The sequence below is a fragment of the Phyllobates terribilis genome, unplaced genomic scaffold (genome assembly GCF_046119375.1).
Source record: "Phyllobates terribilis strain yellow unplaced genomic scaffold, ASM4611937v1 Scaffold_7__3_contigs__length_470593459, whole genome shotgun sequence".
NCBI lineage: Eukaryota > Metazoa > Chordata > Amphibia > Anura > Dendrobatidae > Phyllobates > Phyllobates terribilis.
The window spans coordinates 128,944,325-128,962,772 of record NW_027362767.1 but is presented as its reverse complement, the minus strand read 5'-3'; the positions used below and the strand labels follow the sequence as shown (position 1 = coordinate 128,962,772).

Here is an 18,448-nt window from a genome sequence, read left to right as displayed (position 1 = left end):
GGGCAGCTCGGCTGTCAGCTGTGTAATGTCTATGGGCAGCTCGGCTGTCAGCTGTGTAATGTCTATGGGCTGCTCGGCAGTCAGCTGTGTAATGTCTATGGGCAGCTCGGCCGTCAGCTGTGTAATGTCTATGGGCAGCTCGGCTGTCAGCTGTGTAATGTCTATGGGCAGCTCGGCCGTCAGCTGTGTAATGTCTATGGGCAGCTCGGCCGTCAGCTGTGTAATGTCTATGGGCAGCTCGGCCGTCAGCTGTGTAATGTCTATGGGCAGATCGGCCGTCAGCTGTGTAATGTCTATGGGCAGCTCGGCTGTCAGCTGTGTAATGTCTATGGGCAGCTCGGCTGTCAGCTGTGTAATGTCTATGGGCAGCTCGGCTGTCAGCTGTGTAATGTCTATGGGCAGCTCGGCCGTCAGCTGTGTAATGTCTATGGGCAGCTCGGCAGTCAGCTGTGTAATGTCTATGGGCAGCTCGGCCGTCAGCTGTGTAATGTCTATGGGCAGCTCGGCCGTCAGCTGTGTAATGTCTATGGGCAGCTCGGCCGTCAGCTGTGTAATGTCTATGGGCAGCTCGGCCGTCAGCTGTGTAATGTCTATGGGCAGCTCGGCCGTCAGCTGTGTAATATCTATGGGCAGCTCGGCTGTCAGCTGTGTAATGTCTATGGGCAGCTCGGCTGTCAGCTGTGTAATGTCTATGGGCAGCTGTCAGCTGTGTAATGTCTATGGGCAGCTGTCAGCTGTGTAATGTCTATGGGCAGCTGTCAGCTGTGTAATGTCTATGGGCAGCTCGGCCGTCAGCTGTGTAATGTCTATGGGCAGCTCGGCCGTCAGCTGTGTAATGTCTATGGGCAGCTGTCAGCTGTGTAATGTCTATGGGCAGCTCGGCCGTCAGCTGTGTAATGTCTATGGGCAGCTCGGCCGTCAGCTGTGTAATGTCTATGGGCAGCTCGGCCGTCAGCTGTGTAATGTCTATGGGCAGCTCGGCCGTCAGCTGTGTAATGTCTATGGGCAGCTCGGCTGTCAGCTGTGTAATGTCTATGGGCAGCTCGGCCGTCAGCTGTGTAATGTCTATGGGCAGCTCGGCTGTCAGCTGTGTAATGTCTATGGGCAGCTCGGCCGTCAGCTGTGTAATGTCTATGGGCAGCTCGGCTGTCCGCTGTGTAATGTCTATGGGCAGCTCGGCCGTCAGCTGTGTAATGTCTATGGGCAGCTCGGCTGTCAGCTGTGTAATGTCTATGGGCAGCTCGGCTGTCAGCTGTGTAATGTCTATGGGCAGCTGTCAGCTGTGTAATGTCTATGGGCAGCTCGGCCGTCAGCTGTGTAATGTCTATGGGCAGCTCGGCTGTCAGCTGTGTAATGTCTATGGGCAGCTGTCAGCTGTGTAATGTCTATGGGCAGCTCGGCCGTCAGCTGTGTAATGTCTATGGGCAGCTCGGCCGTCAGCTGTGTAATGTCTATGGGCAGCTCGGCCGTCAGCTGTGTAATGTCTATGGGCAGCTCGGCCGTCAGCTGTGTAATGTCTATGGGCAGCTCGGCTGTCAGCTGTGTAATGTCTATGGGCAGCTCGGCTGTCAGCTGTGTAATGTCTATGGGCAGCTCGGCTGTCAGCTGTGTAATGTCTATGGGCAGCTCGGCCGTCAGCTGTGTAATGTCTATGGGCAGCTCGGCAGTCAGCTGTGTAATGTCTATGGGCAGCTCGGCCGTCAGCTGTGTAATGTCTATGGGCAGCTCGGCCGTCAGCTGTGTAATGTCTATGGGCAGCTCGGCCGTCAGCTGTGTAATGTCTATGGGCAGCTCGGCAGTCAGCTGTGTAATGTCTATGGGCAGCTCGGCTGTCAGCTGTGTAATGTCTATGGGCAGCTCGGCCGTCAGCTGTGTAATGTCTATGGGCAGCTCGGCCGTCAGCTGTGTAATGTCTATGGGCAGCTCGGCCGTCAGCTGTGTAATGTCTATGGGCAGCTCGGCCGTCAGCTGTGTAATGTCTATGGGCAGCTCGGCCGTCAGCTGTGTAATGTCTATGGGCAGCTCGGCCGTCAGCTGTGTAATGTCTATGGGCAGCTCGGCCGTCAGCTGTGTAATGTCTATGGGCAGCTCGGCCGTCAGCTGTGTAATGTCTATGGGCAGCTCGGCCGTCAGCTGTGTAATATCTATGGGCAGCTCGGCTGTCAGCTGTGTAATGTCTATGGGCAGCTCGGCTGTCAGCTGTGTAATGTCTATGGGCAGCTGTCAGCTGTGTAATGTCTATGGGCAGCTGTCAGCTGTGTAATGTCTATGGGCAGCTGTCAGCTGTGTAATGTCTATGGGCAGCTCGGCCGTCAGCTGTGTAATGTCTATGGGCAGCTCGGCCGTCAGCTGTGTAATGTCTATGGGCAGCTCGGCTGTCAGCTGTGTAATGTCTATGGGCAGCTCGGCCGTCAGCTGTGTAATGTCTATGGGCAGCTCGGCCGTCAGCTGTGTAATGTCTATGGGCAGCTCGGCTGTCAGCTGTGTAATGTCTATGGGCAGCTCGGCTGTCAGCTGTGTAATGTCTATGGGCAGCTCGGCTGTCAGCTGTGTAATGTCTATGGGCAGCTCGGCCGTCAGCTGTGTAATGTCTATGGGCAGCTCGGCCGTCAGCTGTGTAATGTCTATGGGCAGCTCGGCTGTCAGCTGTGTAATGTCTATGGGCAGCTCGGCTGTCAGCTGTGTAATGTCTATGGGCTGCTCGGCAGTCAGCTGTGTAATGTCTATGGGCTGCTCGGCAGTCAGCTGTGTAATGTCTATGGGCAGCTCGGCTGTCAGCTGTGTAATGTCTATGGGCAGCTCGGCCGTCAGCTGTGTAATGTCTATGGGCAGCTCGGCCGTCAGCTGTGTAATGTCTATGGGCAGCTCGGCTGTCAGCTGTGTAATGTCTATGGGCAGCTCGGCTGTCAGCTGTGTAATGTCTATGGGCAGCTCGGCCGTCAGCTGTGTAATGTCTATGGGCAGCTCGGCCGTCAGCTGTGTAATGTCTATGGGCAGCTCGGCCGTCAGCTGTGTAATGTCTATGGGCAGCTCGGCTGTCAGCTGTGTAATGTCTATGGGCAGCTCGGCTGTCAGCTGTGTAATGTCTATGGGCTGCTCGGCTGTCAGCTGTGTAATGTCTATGGGCAGCTGTCAGCTGTGTAATGTCTATGGGCAGCTCGGCCATCAGCTGTGTAATGTCTATGGGCAGCTCGGCTGTCAGCTGTGTAATGTCTATGGGCAGCTCGGCCGTCAGCTGTGTAATGTCTATGGGCAGCTCGGCCGTCAGCTGTGTAATGTCTATGGGCAGCTCGGCCGTCAGCTGTGTAATGTCTATGGGCAGCTCGGCCGTCAGCTGTGTAATGTCTATGGGCAGCTCGGCCGTCAGCTGTGTAATGTCTATGGGCAGCTCGGCCGTCAGCTGTGTAATGTCTATGGGCAGCTCGGCTGTCAGCTGTGTAATGTCTATGGGCAGCTCGGCTGTCAGCTGTGTAATGTCTATGGGCAGCTCGGCTGTCAGCTGTGTAATGTCTATGGGCAGCTCGGCCGTCAGCTGTGTAATGTCTATGGGCAGCTCGGCCGTCAGCTGTGTAATGTCTATGGGCAGCTCGGCTGTCAGCTGTGTAATGTCTATGGGCAGCTGTCAGCTGTGTAATGTCTATGGGCAGCTGTCAGCTGTGTAATGTCTATGGGCAGCTGTCAGCTGTGTAATGTCTATGGGCAGCTGTCAGCTGTGTAATGTCTATGGGCAGCTCGGCCGTCAGCTGTGTAATGTCTATGGGCAGCTCGGCCGTCAGCTGTGTAATGTCTATGGGCAGCTCGGCCGTCAGCTGTGTAATGTCTATGGGCAGCTCGGCCGTCAGCTGTGTAATGTCTATGGGCAGCTCGGCTGTCAGCTGTGTAATGTCTATGGGCAGCTCGGCCGTCAGCTGTGTAATGTCTATGGGCAGCTCGGCTGTCAGCTGTGTAATGTCTATGGGCAGCTCGGCCGTCAGCTGTGTAATGTCTATGGGCAGCTCGGCTGTCAGCTGTGTAATGTCTATGGGCAGCTCGGCCGTCAGCTGTGTAATGTCTATGGGCAGCTCCGCTGTCAGCTGTGTAATGTCTATGGGCAGCTGTCAGCTGTGTAATGTCTATGGGCAGCTCGGCCGTCAGCTGTGTAATGTCTATGGGCAGCTGTCAGCTGTGTAATGTCTATGGGCAGCTCGGCTGTCAGCTGTGTAATGTCTATGGGCAGCTCGGCCGTCAGCTGTGTAATGTCTATGGGGAGCTCGGCCGTCAGCTGTGTAATGTCTATGGGCAGCTCGGCTGTCAGCTGTGTAATGTCTATGGGCAGCTGTCAGCTGTGTAATGTCTATGGGCAGCTCGGCCGTCAGCTGTGTAATGTCTATGGGCAGCTCGGCCGTCAGCTGTGTAATGTCTATGGGCAGCTCGGCCGTCAGCTGTGTAATGTCTATGGGCAGCTCGGCTGTCAGCTGTGTAATGTCTATGGGCAGCTCGGCTGTCAGCTGTGTAATGTCTATGGGCAGCTCGGCTGTCAGCTGTGTAATGTCTATGGGCAGCTCGGCTGTCAGCTGTGTAATGTCTATGGGCAGCTCGGCCGTCAGCTGTGTAATGTCTATGGGCAGCTCGGCAGTCAGCTGTGTAATGTCTATGGGCAGCTCGGCCGTCAGCTGTGTAATGTCTATGGGCAGCTCGGCCGTCAGCTGTGTAATGTCTATGGGCAGCTCGGCCGTCAGCTGTGTAATGTCTATGGGCAGCTCGGCAGTCAGCTGTGTAATGTCTATGGGCAGCTCGGCCGTCAGCTGTGTAATGTCTATGGGCAGCTCGGCCGTCAGCTGTGTAATGTCTATGGGCAGCTCGGCTGTCAGCTGTGTAATGTCTATGGGCAGCTCGGCCGTCAGCTGTGTAATGTCTATGGGCAGCTCGGCTGTCAGCTGTGTAATGTCTATGGGCAGCTCGGCTGTCAGCTGTGTAATGTCTATGGGCAGCTCGGCCGTCAGCTGTGTAATGTCTATGGGCAGCTCGGCCGTCAGCTGTGTAATGTCTATGGGCAGCTCGGCCGTCAGCTGTGTAATGTCTATGGGCAGCTCGGCCGTCAGCTGTGTAATGTCTATGGGCAGCTCGGCCGTCAGCTGTGTAATATCTATGGGCAGCTCGGCTGTCAGCTGTGTAATGTCTATGGGCAGCTCGGCTGTCAGCTGTGTAATGTCTATGGGCAGCTGTCAGCTGTGTAATGTCTATGGGCAGCTGTCAGCTGTGTAATGTCTATGGGCAGCTGTCAGCTGTGTAATGTCTATCGGCAGCTCGGCCGTCAGCTGTGTAATGTCTATGGGCAGCTCGGCCGTCAGCTGTGTAATGTCTATGGGCAGCTCGGCCGTCAGCTGTGTAATGTCTATGGGCAGCTCGGCCGTCAGCTGTGTAATGTCTATGGGCAGCTCGGCTGTCAGCTGTGTAATGTCTATGGGCAGCTCGGCTGTCAGCTGTGTAATGTCTATGGGCAGCTCGGCCGTCAGCTGTGTAATGTCTATGGGCAGCTCGGCCGTCAGCTGTGTAATGTCTATGGGCAGCTCGGCCGTCAGCTGTGTAATGTCTATGGGCAGCTCGGCCGTCAGCTGTGTAATGTCTATGGGCAGCTGTCAGCTGTGTAATGTCTATGGGCAGCTCGGCTGTCAGCTGTGTAATGTCTATGGGCAGCTCGGCCGTCAGCTGTGTAATGTCTATGGGCAGCTCGGCCGTCAGCTGTGTAATGTCTATGGGCAGCTCGGCTGTCAGCTGTGTAATGTCTATGGGCAGCTCGGCCGTCAGCTGTGTAATGTCTATGGGCAGCTCGGCCGTCAGCTGTGTAATGTCTATGGGCAGCTCGGCCGTCAGCTGTGTAATGTCTATGGGGAGCTCGGCTGTCAGCTGTGTAATGTCTATGGGCAGCTCGGCCGTCAGCTGTGTAATGTCTATGGGCAGCTCGGCAGTCAGCTGTGTAATGTCTATGGGCAGCTCGGCTGTCAGCTGTGTAATGTCTATGGGCAGCTCGGCTGTCAGCTGTGTAATGTCTATGGGGAGCTCGGCCGTCAGCTGTGTAATGTCTATGGGGAGCTCGGCCGTCAGCTGTGTAATGTCTATGGGCAGCTCGGCTGTCAGCTGTGTAATGTCTATGGGCAGCTCGGCTGTCAGCTGTGTAATGTCTATGGGCAGCTCGGCTGTCAGCTGTGTAATGTCTATGGGCAGCTCGGCCGTCAGCTGTGTAATGTCTATGGGGAGCTCGGCCGTCAGCTGTGTAATGTCTATGGGCAGCTCGGCTGTCAGCTGTGTAATGTCTATGGGCAGGTCGGCCGTCAGCTGTGTAATGTCTATGGGCAGCTCGGCAGTCAGCTGTGTAATGTCTATGGGCAGCTCGGCCGTCAGCTGTGTAATGTCTATGGGCAGCTCGGCCGTCAGCTGTGTAATGTCTATGGGGAGCTCGGCCGTCAGCTGTGTAATGTCTATGGGCAGCTCTGCTGTCAGCTGTGTAATGTCTATGGGCAGCTCGGCTGTCAGCTGTGTAATTTCTATGGGCAGCTCGGCAGTCAGCTGTGTAATGTCTATGGGCAGCTCGGCCGTCAGCTGTGTAATGTCTATGGGCAGCTCGGCCGTCAGCTGTGTAATGTCTATGGGGAGCTCGGCCGTCAGCTGTGTAATGTCTATGGGCAGCTCGGCTGTCAGCTGTGTAATTTCTATGGGCAGCTCGGCTGTCAGCTGTGTAATTTCTATGGGCAGCTCGGCCGTCAGCTGTGTAATGTCTATGGGCAGCTCGGCTGTCAGCTGTGTAATTTCTATGGGCAGCTCGGCCGTCAGCTGTGTAATGTCTATGGGCAGCTCGGCCGTCAGCTGTGTAATGTCTATGGGCAGCTCGGCCGTCAGCTGTGTAATGTCTATGGGGAGCTCGGCCGTCAGCTGTGTAATGTCTATGGGGAGCTCGGCCGTCAGCTGTGTAATGTCTATGGGGAGCTCGGCTGTCAGCTGTGTAATGTCTATGGGCAGCTCGGCTGTCAGCTGTGTAATGTCTATAGGCAGCTCGGCCGTCAGCTGTGTAATGTCTATGGGCAGCTCGGCTGTCAGCTGTGTAATGTCTATGGGCAGCTGTCAGCTGTGTAATGTCTATGGGCAGCTCGGCCGTCAGCTGTGTAATATCTATGGGCAGCTGTCAGCTGTGTAATGTGTATGGGCAGCTCGGCCGTCAGCTGTGTAATGTCTATGGGCAGCTCGGCCGTCAGCTGTGTAATGTCTATGGGCAGCTCGGCCGTCAGCTGTGTAATGTCTATGGGCAGCTCGGCCGTCAGCTGTGTAATGTCTATGGGCAGCTCGGCAGTCAGCTGTGTAATGTCTATGGGCAGCTCGGCAGTCAGCTGTGTAATGTCTATGGGCAGCTCGGCAGTCAGCTGTGTAATGTCTATGGGCAGCTCGGCCGTCAGCTGTGTAATGTCTATGGGCAGCTCGGCAGTCAGCTGTGTAATGTCTATGGGCAGCTCGGCTGTCAGCTGTGTAATGTCTATGGGCAGCTCGGCTGTCAGCTGTGTAATGTCTATGGGCAGCTCGGCAGTCAGCTGTGTAATGTCTATGGGCAGCTGTCAGCTGTGTAATGTCTATGGGCAGCTCGGCTGTCAGCTGTGTAATGTCTATGGGCAGCTCGGCCGTCAGCTGTGTAATATCTATGGGCAGCTCGGCCGTCAGCTGTGTAATGTCTATGGGCAGCTCGGCCGTCAGCTGTGTAATGTCTATGGGCAGCTCGGCAGTCAGCTGTGTAATGTCTATGGGCAGCTGTCAGCTGTGTAATGTCTATGGGCAGCTCGGCTGTCAGCTGTGTAATGTCTATGGGCAGCTCGGCTGTCAGCTGTGTAATGTCTATGGGCAGCTCGGCCGTCAGCTGTGTAATATCTATGGGCAGCTCGGCCGTCAGCTGTGTAATGTCTATGGGCAGCTCGGCCGTCAGCTGTGTAATGTCTATGGGCAGCTCGGCTGTCAGCTGTGTAATGTCTATGGGCAGCTCGGCTGTCAGCTGTGTAATGTCTATGGGCAGCTCGGCTGTCAGCTGTGTAATGTCTATGGGCAGCTGTCAGCTGTGTAATGTCTATGGGCAGCTCGGCCGTCAGCTGTGTAATGTCTATGGGCAGCTGTCAGCTGTGTAATGTCTATGGGCAGCTCGGCTGTCAGCTGTGTAATGTCTATGGGCAGCTCGGCCGTCAGCTGTGTAATGTCTATGGGCAGCTCGGCCGTCAGCTGTGTAATGTCTATGGGCAGCTCGGCCGTCAGCTGTGTAATGTCTATGGGCAGCTGTCAGCTGTGTAATGTCTATGGGCAGCTGTCAGCTGTGTAATGTCTATGGGCAGCTGTCAGCTGTGTAATGTCTATGGGCAGCTCGGCCGTCAGTTGTGTAATGTCTATGGGCAGCTCGGCCGTCAGCTGTGTAATGTCTATGGGCAGCTCGGCCGTCAGCTGTGTAATATCTATGGGCAGCTCGGCCGTCAGCTGTGTAATGTCTATGGGCAGCTCGGCCGTCAGCTGTGTAATGTCTATGGGCAGCTCGGCCGTCAGCTGTGTAATGTCTATGGGCAGCTCGGCCGTCAGCTGTGTAATGTCTATGGGCAGCTCGGCTGTCAGCTGTGTAATGTCTATGGGCAGCTCGGCTGTCAGCTGTGTAATGTCTATGGGCAGCTGTCAGCTGTGTAATGTCTATGGGCAGCTCGGCCGTCAGCTGTGTAATGTCTATGGGCACCTCGGCCGTCAGCTGTGTAATGTCTATGGGCAGCTCGGCCGTCAGCTGTGTAATGTCTATGGGCAGCTCGGCCGTCAGCTGTGTAATGTCTATGGGCAGCTCGGCCGTCAGCTGTGTAATGTCTATGGGCAGCTCGGCCGTCAGCTGTGTAATGTCTATGGGCAGCTCGGCCGTCAGCTGTGTAATGTCTATGGGCAGCTCGGCCGTCAGCTGTGTAATGTCTATGGGCAGCTCGGCCGTCAGCTGTGTAATGTCTATGGGCAGCTCGGCCGTCAGCTGTGTAATGTCTATGGGCAGCTCGGCCGTCAGCTGTGTAATGTCTATGGGCAGCTCGGCCGTCAGCTGTGTAATGTCTATGGGCAGCTCGGCTGTCAGCTGTGTAATGTCTATGGGCAGCTGTCAGCTGTGTAATGTCTATGGGCAGCTCGGCTGTCAGCTGTGTAATGTCTATGGGCAGCTCGGCCATCAGCTGTGTAATGTCTATGGGCAGCTCGGCCGTCAGCTGTGTAATGTCTATGGGCAGCTCGGCCGTCAGCTGTGTAATGTCTATGGGCAGCTCGGCCGTCAGCTGTGTAATGTCTATGGGCAGCTCGGCCGTCAGCTGTGTAATGTCTATGGGCAGCTCGGCCGTCAGCTGTGTAATGTCTATGGGCAGCTCGGCCGTCAGCTGTGTAATGTCTATGGGCAGCTCGGCTGTCAGCTGTGTAATGTCTATGGGCAGCTGTCAGCTGTGTAATGTCTATGGGCAGCTCGGCTGTCAGCTGTGTAATGTCTATGGGCAGCTCGGCTGTCAGCTGTGTAATGTCTATGGGCAGCTCGGCTGTCAGCTGTGTAATGTCTATGGGCAGCTCGGCCGTCAGCTGTGTAATGTCTATGGGCAGCTCGGCCGTCAGCTGTGTAATGTCTATGGGCAGCTCGGCCGTCAGCTGTGTAATGTCTATGGGCAGCTGTCAGCTGTGTAATGTCTATGGGCAGCTCGGCCGTCAGCTGTGTAATGTCTATGGGCAGCTCGGCAGTCAGCTGTGTAATGTCTATGGGCAGCTCGGCCATCAGCTGTGTAATGTCTATGGGCAGCTCGGCCGTCAGCTGTGTAATGTCTATGGGCAGCTCGGCCGTCAGCTGTGTAATGTCTATGGGCAGCTCGGCCGTCAGCTGTGTAATGTCTATGGGCAGCTCGGCCGTCAGCTGTGTAATGTCTATGGGCAGCTCGGCCGTCAGCTGTGTAATGTCTATGGGCAGCTCGGCTGTCAGCTGTGTAATGTCTATGGGCAGCTCGGCTGTCAGCTGTGTAATGTCTATGGGCAGCTCGGCCGTCAGCTGTGTAATGTCTATGGGCAGCTCGGCCGTCAGCTGTGTAATGTCTATGGGGAGCTCGGCCGTCAGCTGTGTAATGTCTATGGGCAGCTGTCAGCTGTGTAATGTCTATGGGCAGCTCGGCTGTCAGCTGTGTAATGTCTATGGGCAGCTCGGCTGTCAGCTGTGTAATGTCTATGGGCAGCTCGGCAGTCAGCTGTGTAATGTCTATGGGCAGCTCGGCCGTCAGCTGTGTAATGTCTATGGGCAGCTCGGCCGTCAGCTGTGTAATGTCTATGGGCAGCTCGGCTGTCAGCTGTGTAATGTCTATGGGCAGCTCGGCTGTCAGCTGTGTAATGTCTATGGGCAGCTCGGCCGTCAGCTGTGTAATGTCTATGGGCAGCTGTCAGCTGTGTAATGTCTATGGGCAGCTCGGCCGTCAGCTGTGTAATGTCTATGGGCAGCTCGGCCGTCAGCTGTGTAATGTCTATGGGCAGCTCGGCCGTCAGCTGTGTAATGTCTATGGGCAGCTCGGCTGTCAGCTGTGTAATGTCTATGGGCAGCTCGGCTGTCAGCTGTGTAATGTCGAGGCCATCCTCTCCTATGCAAAATATTCTACAATTCTGATTAGAGATCTCAGGAGCCATTCCTGGGAAACAGATGACCTATTCCTGACTTCTGACTTCCATTTAACATCAGTCGGCTGGGGTCTAATGCTTATTATCTGGAAGATAACACTTAGAACACAAACAGTGTTTACTGAAATATCTTGAATTAACATTTTTTTTGGAAGCGGATGGAGCTATATTACTGACATTGTGGGACCGCCATGGGGACCCATATCGCCCCAAGTATTACAAATCCATACATGGAGAAACTTGTGACCTTGTACATTATGGGCATCCAATGTAGACATTTCCATATACATAGTTTGACATATGATAAGGTTTTAATACTAGCGATTAGGACTGTCCCAGATAGGGTCACCGTGATGTGGTGGGATGGCGTTTACGTTTTTTTTTTAATAAAAATTATGTTAACCTAGTACCCCATGTAATTGTTATGCTCTAGTGCTTTTTATTTACAGCAGAGTAGTTGCTCATCTTGCTCTTATCTTAGGTTTTGTCTGTTTGGTGGCCAGTGTGAACATGCGCATACAAGCTTCTTGTACAACTTATATTCCAGTTCATTTCTTTAGGTTTTTGTTACAGTGGTTGAAAAGTGACACATGTCCATCAAGGTCAGTCACCCCTGGGATGGAAAAGGATGGGTACGTTAGATTGATGATCTAGTTTGAAGAAGAGAAGAAAAATCTCAAATTCTGTAGTAATCTCTTTTTTTCTGATCAGTGGGGTCCTGCCATGGGGACCCCCCAATCCTGTGACTGGGGGTCCTGGGTACAGACTGCAGCTCCAGTCATTCTCTATGAGACTGTCTTACAGCCGAGTGCAGCCCCATAGAGAATGAATGGGGCGGTGGTGCGCTGCAGTTAAATCCCCCTTTTTAGGACAGGTGGTCCCCGGCCGTCAGCCCCCACTCATCCATAGTTATCCGCCATCCTTTGGGCTACAGGTGTGAACAGCCGCCTTATTACGACTTTTGGATACTATCTGCCGCTCTCTATCGCACAGGTGACAACCGCTCCGTCACCGCTCGTCCCTGACGTCCCCGGAGGCGATGCCGGTGAGTGGCCTCATGACTCAGCGCCGGCACCAGTGCGGCACATGCCGGGTCCAGCGTTCTATGTCGCACTAGTCAGCGGGTATCAGTGTGAACTCCCCATCTCTTGGGCGTGTGAGGCAGAGCCCAGCCCTGCCTGTGATTGGTGCGTTATCGCTCCCTACTGCTCTCACCATTGGTCCATTCACGACGGTCAACCTCTCATTGGCTGTGTGGGACCTTTCTCATCTCTCATTGGTCAGTCGAATCAGTCCCGTTCTCCTCTTATTGGAGGGCCGGGTGAGACGAGTCCTCGCCTTTGATTGGTCAGATCATCACGGAGCTCAACCATTGGCCACAGGGGGCGTAGCAGGAAGAGACAGATGCAGTCAGTGCGAGCTGCGGCGTAGCGGATCCCGGAGGTTTGGAGCCCTCCCTCCGCTGTCACCCGGAGCCCCTCCCACCATCAGCTCGGCTCGTCACCGCGGACACCCGCCCCCTCCGGAGCGGCGCCGTGCGGAGCCCGGGTGACAGGTAAGCGTGTGACACTGACGTGGGCGGGAATGAGGTGACAACACGAGGGACCCGGGGACGGCGGGTGGATGGTGGTGACAGCGGCAGGTGTCACCCCGGGGGCGATGCTGGATGTACGGCCGTGTGCGGTGTGCGGACCTGCGTCATGTACCTGACATCTGCTCAAACTTCAGCCTGCAGTCACATGATGGGGGCTGTAGTGTACGGGGATGATGGGAGTGCGGGTAATGTAGTCAGGGGGCTCCACATACTGGGGGCGCAGTACCCCATAATCTGGCATCTGATGAGCTGTATACTGGGGGCGCAGTACCCCATAATCTGGCATCTGATGAGCTGTATACTGGGGGCGCAGTGCCCCATAATCCGGCATCTGATGAGCTGTATACAGGGGGTGCAGTGCCCCATAATCCGGCATCTGATGAGCTGTATACAGGGGGTGCAGTGCCCCATAATCCGGCATCTGATGAGCTGTATACAGGGGGTGCAGTGCCCCATAATCCGGCATCTGATGAGCTGTATACAGGGGGTGCAGTGCCCCATAATCTGGCATCTGATGAGCTGTATACTGGGGGCGCAGTGCCCCATAATCCGGCATCTGATGAGCTGTATACAGGGGGTGCAGTGCCCCATAATCCGGCATCTGATGAGCTGTATACAGGGGGTGCAGTGCCCCATAATCCGGCATCTGATGAGCTGTATACAGGGGGTGCAGTGCCCCATAATCCGGCATCTGATGAGCTGTATACAGGGGGTGCAGTGCCCCATAATCTGGCATTTGATGGGCTGTATACAGGGGGCGCAGTGCCCCATAATCCGGCATCTGATGGGCTGTATACTGGGGGCCATAATCTGGCATTTGATGGGCTGTGTACAGGGGGCGCAGTGCCCCATAATCCGGCATTTGATGGGCTGTATACAGGGGGCGCAGTGCCTCATAATCTGGCATTTGATGGGCTGTATACAGGGGGCGCAGTGCCCCATAATCCGGCATCTGATGAGCTGTATACAGGGGGGTGCAGTGCCCCATAATCCGGCATCTGATGGGCTGTATACAGGGAGTGCAGTGCCCCATAATCCGGCATCTGATGGGCTGTATACTGGGGGCCATAATCTGGCATTTGATGGGCTGTATACAGGGGGCGCAGTGCCCCATAATCCGGCATCTGATGGGCTGTATACTGGGGGCCATAATCTGGCATTTGATGGGCTGTATACAGGGGGCGCAGTGCCCCATAATCCGGCATCTGATGGGCTGTATACTGGGGGCCATAATCTGGCATTTGATGGGCTGTATACAGGGGGCGCAGTGCCCCATAATCCGGCATTTGATGGGCTGTATACAGGGGGCGCAGTGCCTCATAATCCGGCATTTGATGGGCTGTATACAGGGGGCGCAGTGCCCCATAATCCGGCATCTGATGGGCTGTATACAGGGGGCGCAGTGCCCCATAATCCGGCATCTGATGGGCTGTATGCAAGGGGCGCAGTGCCCCATAATCCGGCATCTGATGGGCTGTATGCAGGGGGTGCAGTGCCCCATAATCCGGCATCTGATGGGCTGTATACTGGGGGCGCAGTGCCCCATAATCTGGCATTTGATGGGCTGTATACAGGGGGTGCAGTGCCCCATAATCCGGCATCTGATGGGCTGTATACAGGGGGCGCAGTGCCCCATAATCCGGCATCTGATGGGCTGTATACAGGGGGCGCAGTGCCCCATAATCCGGCATTTGATGGGCTGTATACAGGGGGCGCAGTGCCCCATAATCCGGCATTTGATGGGCTGTATACAGGGGGCGCAGTGCCCCATAATCCGGCATCTGATGGGCTGTATACAGGGGGCGCAGTGCCCCATAATCTGGCATCTGATGGGCTGTATACAGGGGGCGCAGTGCCCCATAATCCGGCATTTAATGGGCTGTATACTGGGGGCACAGCGCCCATAATCTGGCATTTGATGGGCTGTATACAGGGGGCGCAGTGCCCCATAATCTGGCATTTGATGGGCTGTATACAGGGGGCGCAGTGCCCCATAATGCGGCATCTGATGGGCTGTATACAGGGGGCGCAGTGCCCCATAATCTGGCATTTGATGGGCTGTATACAGGGGGCGCAGTGCCCCATAATGCGGCATCTGATGGGCTGTATACTGGGGGCGCAGTACCCCATAATCCGGCATCTGATGAGCTGTATACAGGGGGCGCAGTGCCCCATAATCTGGCATTTTATGGGCTGTATACAGGGGGCGCAGTGCCCCATAATGCGGCATCTGATGGGCTGTATACTGGGGGCGCAGTACCCCATAATCCGGCATCTGATGGGCATATTGTACCTGGTGCCCCCTCGGTGCCCACTCTCTGCTGCTTCTCCTTGGGAGGTGCAGGGACAGGTGGCAGCGGTTATTTGCATACTGATTGTGCTACTTCCCATCCTCCAGGAAGTTCCTGTAATTCTAGGGATGTGCTGTAGTCGCAGTCTCCCCGGGGTTTATATGGCTCCTGTCACCGGGCGCAGTGCTGGTACAGCTACAATAATAATCAAGGGGGATACGGGCGTCCATGGCATAGTCATATACTGTGGGGGCAGTATTCCTATGACGTCTTTCTCTTCCTCTGCCTCCTGCTCCCTGTATATACTGATGGGTTGCTACGTCGTCTTTACATGTGAGCGGATGTTCTTGTCATTGTGTATATTTTACTGTCATTTCTTCAAGTCTCATTTTATTATTTGCAGTTATTGTATTATTTTTATTAATATTCTTTATTATACTTTAATTATATTTATTTTGAGCACTATTTTTATTATATATTTTTTTTCATTCTGTTCATTACTATTTTTCATGATTATATTTTTTTATTGCTATATTTAATTCTTCATTATATTTATTACTCTTATTTTTATTTATCTTTTAATTATTTATTGTTCACTTTTATTGCTATATTATATTATATTTTTTCATTGTATTACTATTTTTATATTTTTTATTACTTTTATTATATTTTTCTTTTTTTTTGTCGTTCTAGTATTTTATTAATATTATGTTATTATTCTAATGTAGTTTCTGTTTATCTATAAACGCTGCGGTCATTAATGTTGCATTGCTCAGTCACTACGTACCATACATGTAGATATTCCAGCTGATCAGTGTATATCCTTCCCATTTACATGGGGCTGATTATTTTCTTATGCTTTCCCTCGCCCTATAAGACTAAGCGGCACAGTGGTGCAGAGGTGCAGTTTCTATACTACGTTCCCTCCATGAATATCTGGTGCATCTTGTTTTCTTTTCCTTGTGCAAACCCCCCCAACATCTCAGCATATTACAGTTCCAGCAAAGAAAGTGGTTGCGATTTCAGTAGACCTCATGCCCACTGTGCTGTTTTCTAAACTCTGCAGAAACTGATCCGCGGTGCGCTTTAAGTCGGCTCATGTCCATTTTGCTTGCGGTGAAGATGCGTTTTATTTACAGATTTTTACTGTAGACTTGAATGAGGTGCGAAAAATCCGCAGATAAAATCCGAATGTGCGTTTCTGCATTGGAAATGCGTAGAAAAAGAATGGACTAAAAAATGTAAGGAACTTAATTTATCAAAAAATCTGCAAAAACGCTCCAAGTACTCATTGTGGGGACTCAGCCTTAAGCTCCTACACTCCCCCAAAGCAAAATCTGTAACCGGGACCCCCTCCTGATATGTGAGGGTAATAATCCTGTCATCTGTTTGTGGTAGAGGGGCCACTGAGTCCCTTATAGTTCAGGGTCAGGGTGTGCCTGGTGCTGTATCTATGCACCTACTATAGCTATCTTTCTATAGCAATATTTAAAGGGGTTGTCAGCTGATGTCCCGCTATGAGGCAGCTTCACATCTGCCACATCTGTTTATGTGGTAGAGGGGCTCCTGAGCCCCTTATAGTCCAGGGTCAGGGTGTGCCTGGTGCAGTATCTATGCACCTACTATAGCTGAGTTTCTATGGCAATATTTAAAGGGGTTGTCAGCTGATGTCCCGCTATGAGGCAGCTTCACGTCTACCACATCTGCTTGTGGTAGAGGGGCCACTAAGCCCCTTATAGTTCAGGGTCAGGGTGTGCCTGGTGCAGTATCTATGCACCTACTATAGCTGAGTTTCTATGGCAATATTTAAAGGGGTTGTCAGCTGATGTCCCGCTATGAGGCAGCTTCACGTCCATGTTGTTCCCTGTCACGATTTGTGGCCAGAGCTATGTGTGAAGGGGGCTGGCTGACTCCGTAGTGAAATGAAAGGTGCAGAAAAGTGACTGACACATTTTACATTTCGACCCTGTCCCGGGTCTTTATTACAAAGTCGCTGTGTGGTAGATGACATGATTTAGGTGCGGGAGCGCCCTGCTTCACCTTCCACACAGCGACTTTGTGATAAAGACCCCGGACAGGGTCAAAATGTAAAATGTGTCACTCATTTCACTGCATCTTTAAAAGTCTAAATCCATGTCTGCGTATTGCCTACAAGTGGAAATAAAAATGTTTGCATTACGGAAATAAGTGTGCTGCGAAATTCCAATGTACAGAGAGAAGGGGTCTGGCCAGCCCCCTTCATATACCGGAAGCTTGTACCAGACCCAAGCCAGGAGGTGGATCTGCTGGGGCAGACACTGACAAGGGTCCAGATTTGATGGCGGCCAGACTGACTTTTTGGTGTCGGTTGAGCTGCTGGCTGGGACTTATTGTCCGGGGGGGTGCGAAAGTGCATCCACAAGCACGGGGCCGACACTGATAATGAGCAGGTGAATGGACCCCTCCGTTATCGCTACAATCACCCCCTAATGGATTGCTGATGCATTTAATGCAGAACCAGACTTATTACTGTATGTACAGAATGTACCGCAATTACTACACAACCGGATGAACCGACGACAATTTTGTCTCCTAAGAGGCTGGAATGTTAATAAGTTATTACATTAATATTATTTATATTATTACATTTACATTACTTGTATAAAATATTACATTATTAAATGTATATAATTTGTATTATATTAAATTAGCAAATAGAATATTATTGCATGTTAAATTATTACATTTATATTATTATATTTAAATTACATCATTAAATGGATATATTTATATAGTAAATACTATACAAATTAGAATTCTATTTATATAACGTGTTCAGTTATTGCGTTTATATATTTATTGAATTATCACATGTATATTTAATCTTAAATTAATTTTCTTATACAACATTAGATCAAAATAAATTACATGTATATTTAATATTAAAATAAATGTAATATTAAATATACATGTAATTTAATCTGTTATATTAGATACAATTATGTAAATATAATTGAATAAATATTGCATTATTAAATGTATATATTATAAAAAGTGTTAATATCAATATTTTATATAGATAATGCTATTACGTGCTAATAATGACATTTATATAGTATTGATATTAAATTAGATTTATATGATTAAGTGTTATTGCATTATTAAATGTACCTGGCTGTAATAATATAGATGCACATACAGTAACGTTCCTGTAGTCTGCCATTACCAGAAACCCAATGATTGCTGGATTGTCAGAATTCCCAGATTGTCGGATTAGTGGAAGCTCACAATAAGAAAAAGGCTGTGTTTTTAGTGACATTTTCTGCTGGCAGCAGCCATAGGGTTAGTGTTAGGGTTATATTTTTGGTCTTTAGCTTTTCGGCTGGGTTTATACGGGGCGTTCATGGTTTTTGTTATTTTGGCCACATGATCCTCCGTAGCCGAGCTGATTAGGGGGTGAGGGGCTGCGACGTTACGTGCGGAGTGTTGTTTTTCGGTTCCAGGATTCGCACGTTCGAGCAGAACATTAATGGTGTTAGTAAAGCTGCCATCATGTAGAAGCTGATCAGATCCAGCGACACTGTGCACACAATGCAGGCGAACGCCGCTGCTTATTTGTCTCCGAGGTGCCTGTAATGCGATGAGTCTATCGCTTAATTTATTAGCATTACTCCAGTGTGCTAGAGCAGGTTAGGTAGCGGGGACATGCCCAGATGTGCTGATACATCACGGTGGGTCATTGACAGACTGAGTGCTTCTCACTAAATTAGAATATCATCAAAAAGTTAATTTATTTCAGTTCTTCAATACAAAAAGTGAAGCTCCTATATTATATAGAGTCATTACACACAGAGGGATCTATTATATAGAGTCATTACACACAGAGTGATCTATTTCACGTGTTTATTTCTGTTAATGTTGATGA

At 51.8% G+C, this 18,448-nt stretch overlaps 1 protein-coding gene across 2 annotated transcripts in view; it reads left to right on the top strand.

Annotated features, from left to right (window-relative positions):
- Positions 1 to 18,448, top strand: part of BAHD1 (bromo adjacent homology domain containing 1) — a 149,031-nt gene that overhangs the window by 79,148 nt on the left and 51,435 nt on the right. Inside the window, exon 1 of one of the 2 annotated variants that reach the window (XM_073639131.1) lies at positions 12,033 to 12,214. The exons of the other annotated variant lie outside the window; for it this stretch is intronic. The gene's annotated coding sequence lies outside the window, so the exon portion shown is untranslated. Of the gene's footprint in view, positions 1 to 12,032; positions 12,215 to 18,448 lie in introns of those variants that run through there. 2 annotated transcript variants of the gene reach the window in all.